General features: G+C 43.1%; 2 non-coding genes across 2 annotated transcripts; both read left to right on the plus strand.

Moving 5' to 3' along the window:
- The first annotated feature begins 491 nt into the window (after positions 1–491).
- On the plus strand, positions 492–597 carry LOC140833207 (small nucleolar RNA R71). The gene has a single exon (XR_012118339.1). It is a non-coding gene; the product is annotated as a small nucleolar RNA R71 (small nucleolar RNA).
- A 7,706-nt stretch (positions 598–8,303) lies between these two features.
- LOC140833205 (small nucleolar RNA R71) lies at positions 8,304–8,409 on the plus strand. The gene has a single exon (XR_012118338.1). It is a non-coding gene; the product is annotated as a small nucleolar RNA R71 (small nucleolar RNA).
- The last annotated feature ends 245 nt before the right edge of the window (positions 8,410–8,654 follow it).

The raw sequence follows: 8,654 nt of genomic DNA on the forward strand, positions 1-8,654 counted from the left end.
TTTGACTGTTTTGACCGCCCCATGAGAAGTTGGGATGTTGCCTCCACCCAGGATTGTATGTGTTCGAATAAGGGTCATGCCTTGGGCAGTTTTGGACTCCCACTTGGTTCACTGGTGCCTCATTTTGCACATAGAATGGATTGTCATCTTGACAGTCCTTCGCATAGTGTTCCCCTCCACACTTTTCACAGAATATCTCTTGAAGACGCATCGCCGTGCCACCCACATTCAAGCCGTCTATTTTCCTGTTTAAAGCATCAAGTTGTGCAGTAATAGCAGAAAAATCAGTTACCTGGTGAACTCCTGCACTCTTCCGCTGGTTGTTTCTTTCAGATTGAGGATGATAGCTGCTAGCAGCCATCTCCTCTAACAATTCATATCCTTCCTCCGCGGTCTTTCTCAACAGGTTTCCACATGCAGCCGCATCTATCATAGTACGGTTAGGAGTAAGTAAACCATAATAAAATGTTTGAACGACTAACCCAAGTGGTAACTCGTGATGTGGGCATCTTCGTAGTAGATCCTTGAAGCGTTCCCATGACTCATATAGAGATTCCTGATCGAATTGAGCAAATGTTGTAATGTCTGCCCGCAGCTTCATGGTCTTGGAGGGAGGGAAGTATTTGATGAGAAAGGCTTTCGCCATGTCGTCCCACGTAGCGATCGAACCTACATGCAAACAATTTAACCATGCTTTAGCTTTATCACGTAAGGAGAAAAGAAATAAACGCAACCTAACATCATCATCAGAAACTCCATTGAATTTAAAAGTATCGCAAATTTCAAGAAAATCCGCGATGTGCGTGTTTGGGTCTTCCATTGCAGTTCCTCCAAATTGGACCGTGTTCTGAATCATCTGGATTATGGATGGCTTGATTTCGAAGTGATTCGCCCGCACGATAGGCCTCACAATGCTAGGGCGTGCACCCTCCAAAGAAGGCTTGGCATACTCCAGCATTGGTATGCGACGCGGTATCTCAACTTGTCTATTGTCACGCTGTTCCTCTCCACGTTCTTGCTCGTGTCTTTCCATCAGTTCTTTAAGTCTTTGTTGTTGTCTTCGCCTTCGGAAAGTTCTTTCAATTTCAGGATCGAACTCAAGTTCCACGTCAAGTGACTTTGGCATGCACTAGAAGGGATATCTGTAATAAAATATGAAGTGTTATCTCAAGAGAAATAAAATAATGCTAAAGAAAATAACCAAAAAATAAAAATAAAATTGTAGATTAACAGTCCCCGGCAACGGCGCCAAAAACTTGATCGAGCAAAACTTGCACAGTAAAATCCCCAATAAAAATATGATTTTGTATGCTCAAAAATTAATCGCAAGTGCACGATGTCAAGTAGTAATATAGTGTACAAGAGTACGAGTATCGTTCCACTGAAGACTGTGTTTAACAATTATTATTTTCAGTTATTTAACATTTAGCAACGAAAATTGAGTTGTGTGATTATTCCTACTATACTCAAATAAATATGCAATTAAAATGATTCAATAAGTAATGAATGAGAATTTAATCTAAAATGTTGAGTTAAAATTCAATAAGAAATGGATTTGTTGGGAATCTCGGTTCACCTACCCCTCGTTTATTAATCAATTCGTTCGATCGTGATCTACGCTTCCGACAAGATTTCCTAATCTATTGAACCTACTCTCTCGAGCTATGCCAAACTAATTCTACTCAATGAAGTAGTTAAATGTCTTTAATTATTTATCAAGAGCAAATCGCATTTCGATCTATGAAATCCCCTAGTTTTCGACCCTAAGGACTATGACTATCGGCACGTATCCAATTTCATATATCTATGTAAATTGTAGATCCGTGGATTATACTACTCTATCCTATCACTCGTTATTCTCTCGAACTCACTCGTGATATGAAAACGTCGTTAAAGTTAGATACGCTTTAATGACACGAAAAAACAGTAGTAAAATCAAGAATAACGCACAATCGAAATATAAATTAATTCAAATTAACGTTCGGGGTAGGATCCCCTTTAATCCCAACAAATATTCAAGTTTAGCTACTAGAATTCATGATCAAAATAAACCAAACAAAATTTAAACGATGAAAACTAAATTAGAAATACTAGGCGAGACGAAATCTGCGAAGAACGATGCTCGGAAAACTTCAAATCTTTAATCCAAGCGCAAAGTCCTCTTTAAAAACTTGTGGCGGCTGCAAAATCAAGTCTCCATCCCTCTGAAGTCGTCCATAGACCTTACCATATCATTCTCCTTCAGAAATTAAGGAATGGAATCGAGCATGATATTTTCCAAAAATACAATCGCGCCCGGGCGGACAAGAGTTTCCGCCCGGGCGGATGTGTTTCGCAACAAGCATCTTTTTCCAGATTTTTGTGCGCCCGGGCGGATATAAGTTTCCGCCCGGGCGGATGTCTCTCGATTAAAATTCTTTCTCCAAGCTTGAACGCGCCCGAGCGGATGCAAATGTGCGCCCGGGCGGAGGTCTCTCGACTTTCTTGCTCTTTTTTCAGTTTCTTCGCAATTCTCCTGCATTTTCGCCACTAAACACATGAGCGACACAAAGATATATATAATGCTAAAACAACACAAAATGCACGAAATCTCAGTGATAAATGCTACACAATGCAACAAAACACGATATGAAAAACAAGTAAAATCCACCTCTATCAACCCCCCAATACTAACCTTTTGCTCGCCCTCGAACAAAACAGGTGAGAAGACAGAACTTGAACGTGACACATAGTAACCCGACAGTGAACTCAGAATCATCAACTAGCTTCAGCGAAACTCAACATATTCCCTCGTCGATCAACACAAACATAAAATCTTCGCACTTCCTTAGGTCTAGACATGGTTTCAAATAAAGCATGAACGTGTGTGTGTGTTTTGTTAGTCCTAGCAGCGCACATGACAGAGAGATCCATTTCCAACTATCGTAAGAGAATTAAATCAGCCTGTTAGTGTAAATCTTACTCTCCTATATTCCTCTGCAATCGGTATCCATCGGCAACTATCTTTCTATTTTTCTGAATTGGAATACAGCAATGAAAGGACTATATTAGAACTTTTCATTTCAGCTTCACATTCATGAGTTTATTTATTTATTTTTTTTTCATTTTTAGCCAGGAATAGGATTTCATTCCTTTATTCGGCTACACAACACCTTACATCTCCAACTTTAGCCAGGACTAGGATTTCATTCCTTTATTCGGCTCCCCCTCACCTTACATCTCCAACTTGCTCTTTTTTTTTTTTTTGATTGTTGATAGATACCTCTAATCTAGAGAATATAGTCAAACTCAATTCACACCTTCAAAAATCTTTGTTCCCTACTTTAGTCCAAAATTTTCACCCTCTTATCATGCATGCGTTTAGTTCTAACATTCGTGTAAAGAAAGTTCAATACTCGAAATAAAACTTCATGTCTCTACCACAGTAAGTGCTAAAGAAATGCGAGTAGACGATCAACAGGGCATGTCTCATTACTTCTTAATCATCCTTGACTAACAAGTACTATATCGAATACTCTCGGCTGACACACAAAAATATGCAAAACAACTAAAACTACATGCCAACGAACAATACAAACACAGCACAAAACGACAAAAACGACACAACACCCATCCACCCCCCAATACTAAAGTCAAGCATTGTCCCCAATGCAACAGACGATAGAACAGCGACAGATAGTGCATAACAAAACCGATGCAATAAGACTGAAACATGCAACAAAAATAGAAATATACAAAATGATCGAAATGGAATGCGCGAAAGAAAAGGAGGGGACAGAAGTAACTCCCCTCTCAAAGATCATCCTCCTCGTGTGCCTCGAGGGGAATGACACCAGCCTCCGGCTCTGGGACATCGGCAAATTGGAACTGGAATGGTGGCGGGAACGCGGGCATGGGTGGTGGGAGAAGGGCTGGGTCGACACCACTGTGACTCAGCGAGAGGCGAAGCATGGCATCAGTAGCCGTCTGGTACGTCTGACTCACGGCCTGCCACTGTAGCTGATGGTCTGCAAAGGCAGCGAATTCGTCCATCCGGTCCTGCAGTAGGCGACGGCAAGGTCGCGGGGCCGGTGGTGGGGGCTGCTGTGGCACGGGATCAAAAGTGTAGCCGTCCCAGATGGGGCCAAACTGCGGTAAAGCCTTCCGCCGCACTGCTAATTTCTGTAACCAGCTGGCATCGGCCTTGGTCGGTGGTAGCCACTCATCGGCATCCTGAAAAATGACTCCAGCACTCGCACATAGCTCTGTTATAATGTGGGGGAAGAACAATGCCACATTCGGATTATGAATGCTCAGCTGGATCTGCGAATGGATTATCCTGCCCATATTGAGTGGCAATTGAGTGATCAAAGCATAAAGCAGTAGCCCTCGCTCCCTCTGGACTTCGCTCGTGTGCCCGACTGGCATCAAACGTGTGGCCAGGAATGCATACCACAACGAAGCCGGGATCAGCAGATATTTTTTGGCAAAATAGGTGTGTGAGCCCGGTGTCTTCCACGGAGACCCCGGATAACATATTCACTGCATCATCAAGTCCAAATCCGGTTCGGCCGCCCATGCCACATAAACTGAGTCGTCTACCGCCGGTGTCTCAAGCACCCTATTAAGCTCCGCTGAACTAAAATCAACCAACCTCCCTCTCACAAAAGCTTTACTGTCACTCCTCTCAGCAGCATTGGCATAGTATTCCCTCACCACTGGCACCACCGCGGCTTGCGGTTGACGGCAAAATTTACCCCAACTTCTTTTCTCAATTTGATTGTTGATATCTATATATTGCTCAAATTGGAAACCTCGTTCACGAAGCGGAGCTCTATTTATTTTTGCATGCTCATATCGTTCCCTAGCCGCAGGATTCACAAATAATTGAGCATTATGAGATGACGAAGAAGAAGCACCGTGACTTACCCGAGCCTTTTTAGGTGCCATTGTGGAAGAGCACAAGTAGCCCGTAGTAGGGGGATGTTTTCCAGAACTTGGTGGCGGTCGGGAACGGAATAGGCGGCCGGAAAAGAGGCGGCGGTGGCCGGAAATCGCTTGGGTTCGTCGGAGAGTTGAGTTCTTGACCGGAAAAATCGCGTCTTGACACTCGGTGAAGGTGAGGGTGCACGATTGTACCTGAAATTTGGTGAGAAGAGATGAATTGAGTGAGATTGAGAGAGTGGGGGCGTAAAATTCGGAAAGGGGGGCGAGGGTTTCGAGTGGGGAGAGGAGAAAAAAAGTGTAGCAGATTTTAAATCTGCGCGATCCGCCCGGGCGGACATAAGTTTCCACCCGGGCGGATGTTCCTCGAATTTTTTTGAAAAAGGCGTGCCCGGGCGGATGGTCCTCGAAATTTTTTTGAAAAGGGCGCGCCCGGGCGGATATAAATTCCCGCCCGGGCGGAAGCTTCACGGTTGTGCACACCAAAATATTTTTTTTTTTTAAAAAAATAAAACAAAACAAAAGCAAGAGAAAACAAGCAAATCGACACGAAAGAAAAATTAAATCAAATGCAAGAGAAGGGGAAGAAAAGTAGTTCTCAATTTATAGTCGAGAGCTTGACTGTCGGTCGTCTCAGTTCGGCATGTCTTGGAACCGGGTGATTCCACGTTGTGGCTCAATTGTGCCACCCATGTAGTGCTTAAGGCGCTGGGCATTGACCGTAAATGTCTCATCCTTCCCATCTTTCAACTCTACCGCTCCCGATGGGTATACTTTCGAAATCACGAATGGACCGGACCATCGTGACTTCAGTTTTCCGGGAAATAGTCGCAACCGGGAGTTGTAGAGCAGGACGTTTTCACCTTTTTTGAATTCTCTTTCGATGATCCGCCTATCATGAGCCTTCTTTGTCTTTTCTTTGTATGACAGTGCTAGATCATAGGCCAGATTCCGGAATTCCTCCAACTGATCTAGTTGAAGCAAACGTCGTTCACCTGCATCAATAAAGTTAAAGTTTAGTGCTTTTGTTGCCCAATATGCCCGATGCTCTAACTCTACAGGTAGATGACATGCTTTACCAAACAAAAGCCTATACGGTGTAGTGCCTATAGGTGTTTTAAAAGCAGTCCTATATGCCCACAGAGCATCGTCTAACCTCACCGACCAATCTTTCCTATTGACACCTACCACTTTCTCCAAAATTCGCTTTATCTCTCGGTTCGACACTTCCACTTGACCACTCGTCTGGGGGTGATAGGGGGTAGATATCTTATGTGTGACACCATATTTGCTCAAAAGTTTTTCAAATAGTTTGTTGCAAAAATGCGTGCCACCATCACTAATGATTGCTCGTGGTGTTCCAAATCGGTTAAAAATATTTTTCTTTAAAAATTTTAGGACCACTTGAGCATCATTAGTGGCATACGCTTCCGCCTCTACCCACTTAGACACATAATCCACCGCAACCAAGATGTATTTTTTCGTGAAAGAACTAGGAAACGGTCCCATAAAGTCTATCCCCCACACATCAAAAACCTCACACTCAATGATATTATTTAAAGGCATTTCGTGACGGTTAGAGATGTTACCTGTCCGCTGGCATTTATCACAATGTAGCACATAAGAACGAGCATCTTTAAAGAGAGTTGGCCAATAAAAGCCACATTCAAGTACCTTGGATGCCGTCCTTGTTGGTCCGAAATGACCACATACCTCACGGTCATGGCAATGGTTGAGAATTTGATCAAACTCTTCCTCCGCAACACACCGTCTTATCATGGAATCTGCACAAATTTTAAACAAAAACGGTTCCTCCCAAAAATAGTATTTCACGTCAGGAAAGAATTTCTTTCGTTGGTGAAACGATAGGTTTGGTGGAGGTGTGCCTGTGACAAGAAAGTTAGCGAAATTTGCATACCATGGACAATGTTTCATCTCAAACAGTTGCTCGTCAGGAAACCAATCATTAATAGCTTGATCTACACAGTCATTACTAACAAGCTCTAGTCTAGATAAATGATCCGCCACCACATTCTCAACACCTTTCTTATCTTTTATTTCCAAATCAAACTCTTGTAACAGTAAGATCCACCGAAGTAAGCGTGGCTTTGCATCTTTTTTAGCAAGTAAGTATTTAAGGGCAGAATGATCAGTGAATACAATTACTTTAGACAAAACAAGGTATGAATGAAATTTGTCAAGTGCGAATACTACTGCAAGTAATTCCTTTTCAGTTGTTTCATAATTCAATTGAGCCTCATCTAAGGTCTTACTTGCATAGTAAATTGTGTGAAATACATTGTTTCGCCGCTGTCCAAGTACGGCCCCCACTGCAGTGTCACTGGCGTCGCACATGATCTCGAAAGGTAGATCCCAATCCGGTGCTACCAAGACAGGAGCCGTCACCAAGCGCTCCTTCAGATTCTTGTATGCCTGTAAACTTACCGAATTGTGCATCTAGTTTTGCTTTTTTAAGTGCTGCAGGGAAAGGAGGAGGTATAACGATTTTTGGTTGTGCAGTGGGTGCTAGTGTGGAGTTAGAAGACTTACCTTTAGATGTCGCGGGTTGCTCATCCACTGTTTGAGTTTTCTCTTTTTCCCTTGACTCCAAAACTTTCCCACTTTTCAACTCAATAGCCTTCACTTGCTCTTTTGGATTCGTCTCTGTGTTACTTGGCAAGGTGCCTTGCTCTCTACTTGGTATCATCTTGGCCAACTGTCCAATTTGATTCTCGAGTCCCTTTATTGATGCATCTTGGTTTTGGAGTCGAGTTTCAGTGGATGAAATAAACTTAGACATCATTTGTTCCAAGTTGGACTTTTCTTCTCTAGGAGGATCGGATCTATACATCGGTTGTTTGCCATATTGTTGTCCTCCTTGCGGTCTAGTTTGACTGTTTTGACCGCCCCATGAGAAGTTAGGATGTTGCCTCCACCCAGGATTGTATGTGTTCGAATAAGGGTCATTCCTTGGGCGGTTTTGGACTCCCACTTGATTCACCGGTGCCTCATTTTGCACATAGAAGGGATTTCCATCTTGACAGTCTTTCACATAGTGCTCTCCTCCACACTTTTCACAGAATATCTCTTGAAGACGCATAGCCGTGCCACCCACATTCAAGCCATCTATTTTCCTGTTTAGAGCGTCAAGTTGTGCAGTAATAACAGAAAAATCAGTTACCTGGTGAACTCCGGCACTTCTCCGCTGGTTGTTCCTGTCAGATTTAGGGTGATAACTGCTAGCAGCCATCTCCTCCAGTAGCTCATATCCTTCCTCAGCAGTTTTTCTCAATAGATTTCCACAAGCAGCAGCATCTATCATAGTACGATTAGGAGTAACTAAGCCATAATAGAAGGTTTGAACGACTAACCCAAGTGGCAACTCGTGATGTGGGCATCTTCGTAATAGATCTTTGAAACGCACCCATGCCTCATATAGTGACTCTTGATCGAACTGAGCAAATGTTGTGATGTCTGCCCGCAGCTTCATGGTCTTCGATGGAGGAAAGTATTTGATGAGAAACGCCTTCGCCATGTCCTCCCATGTAGCGATCGAACCTACAGGTAAACAATTCAACCAAGCTTTAGCTTTATCGCGCAAAGAGAAAGGAAAAAAACAGTCTAACAGCATCATCAGAAACTCCATTAAATTTAAAAGTATCGCAAATCTCAAGAAAATCCGTGATGTGTGTGTTTGGATCGTCCACAGCAGTTCCTCCAAATTGGACGGT

This window comes from Primulina eburnea, chromosome 5 (assembly GCF_022965805.1).
Source record: "Primulina eburnea isolate SZY01 chromosome 5, ASM2296580v1, whole genome shotgun sequence".
NCBI lineage: Eukaryota > Viridiplantae > Streptophyta > Magnoliopsida > Lamiales > Gesneriaceae > Primulina > Primulina eburnea.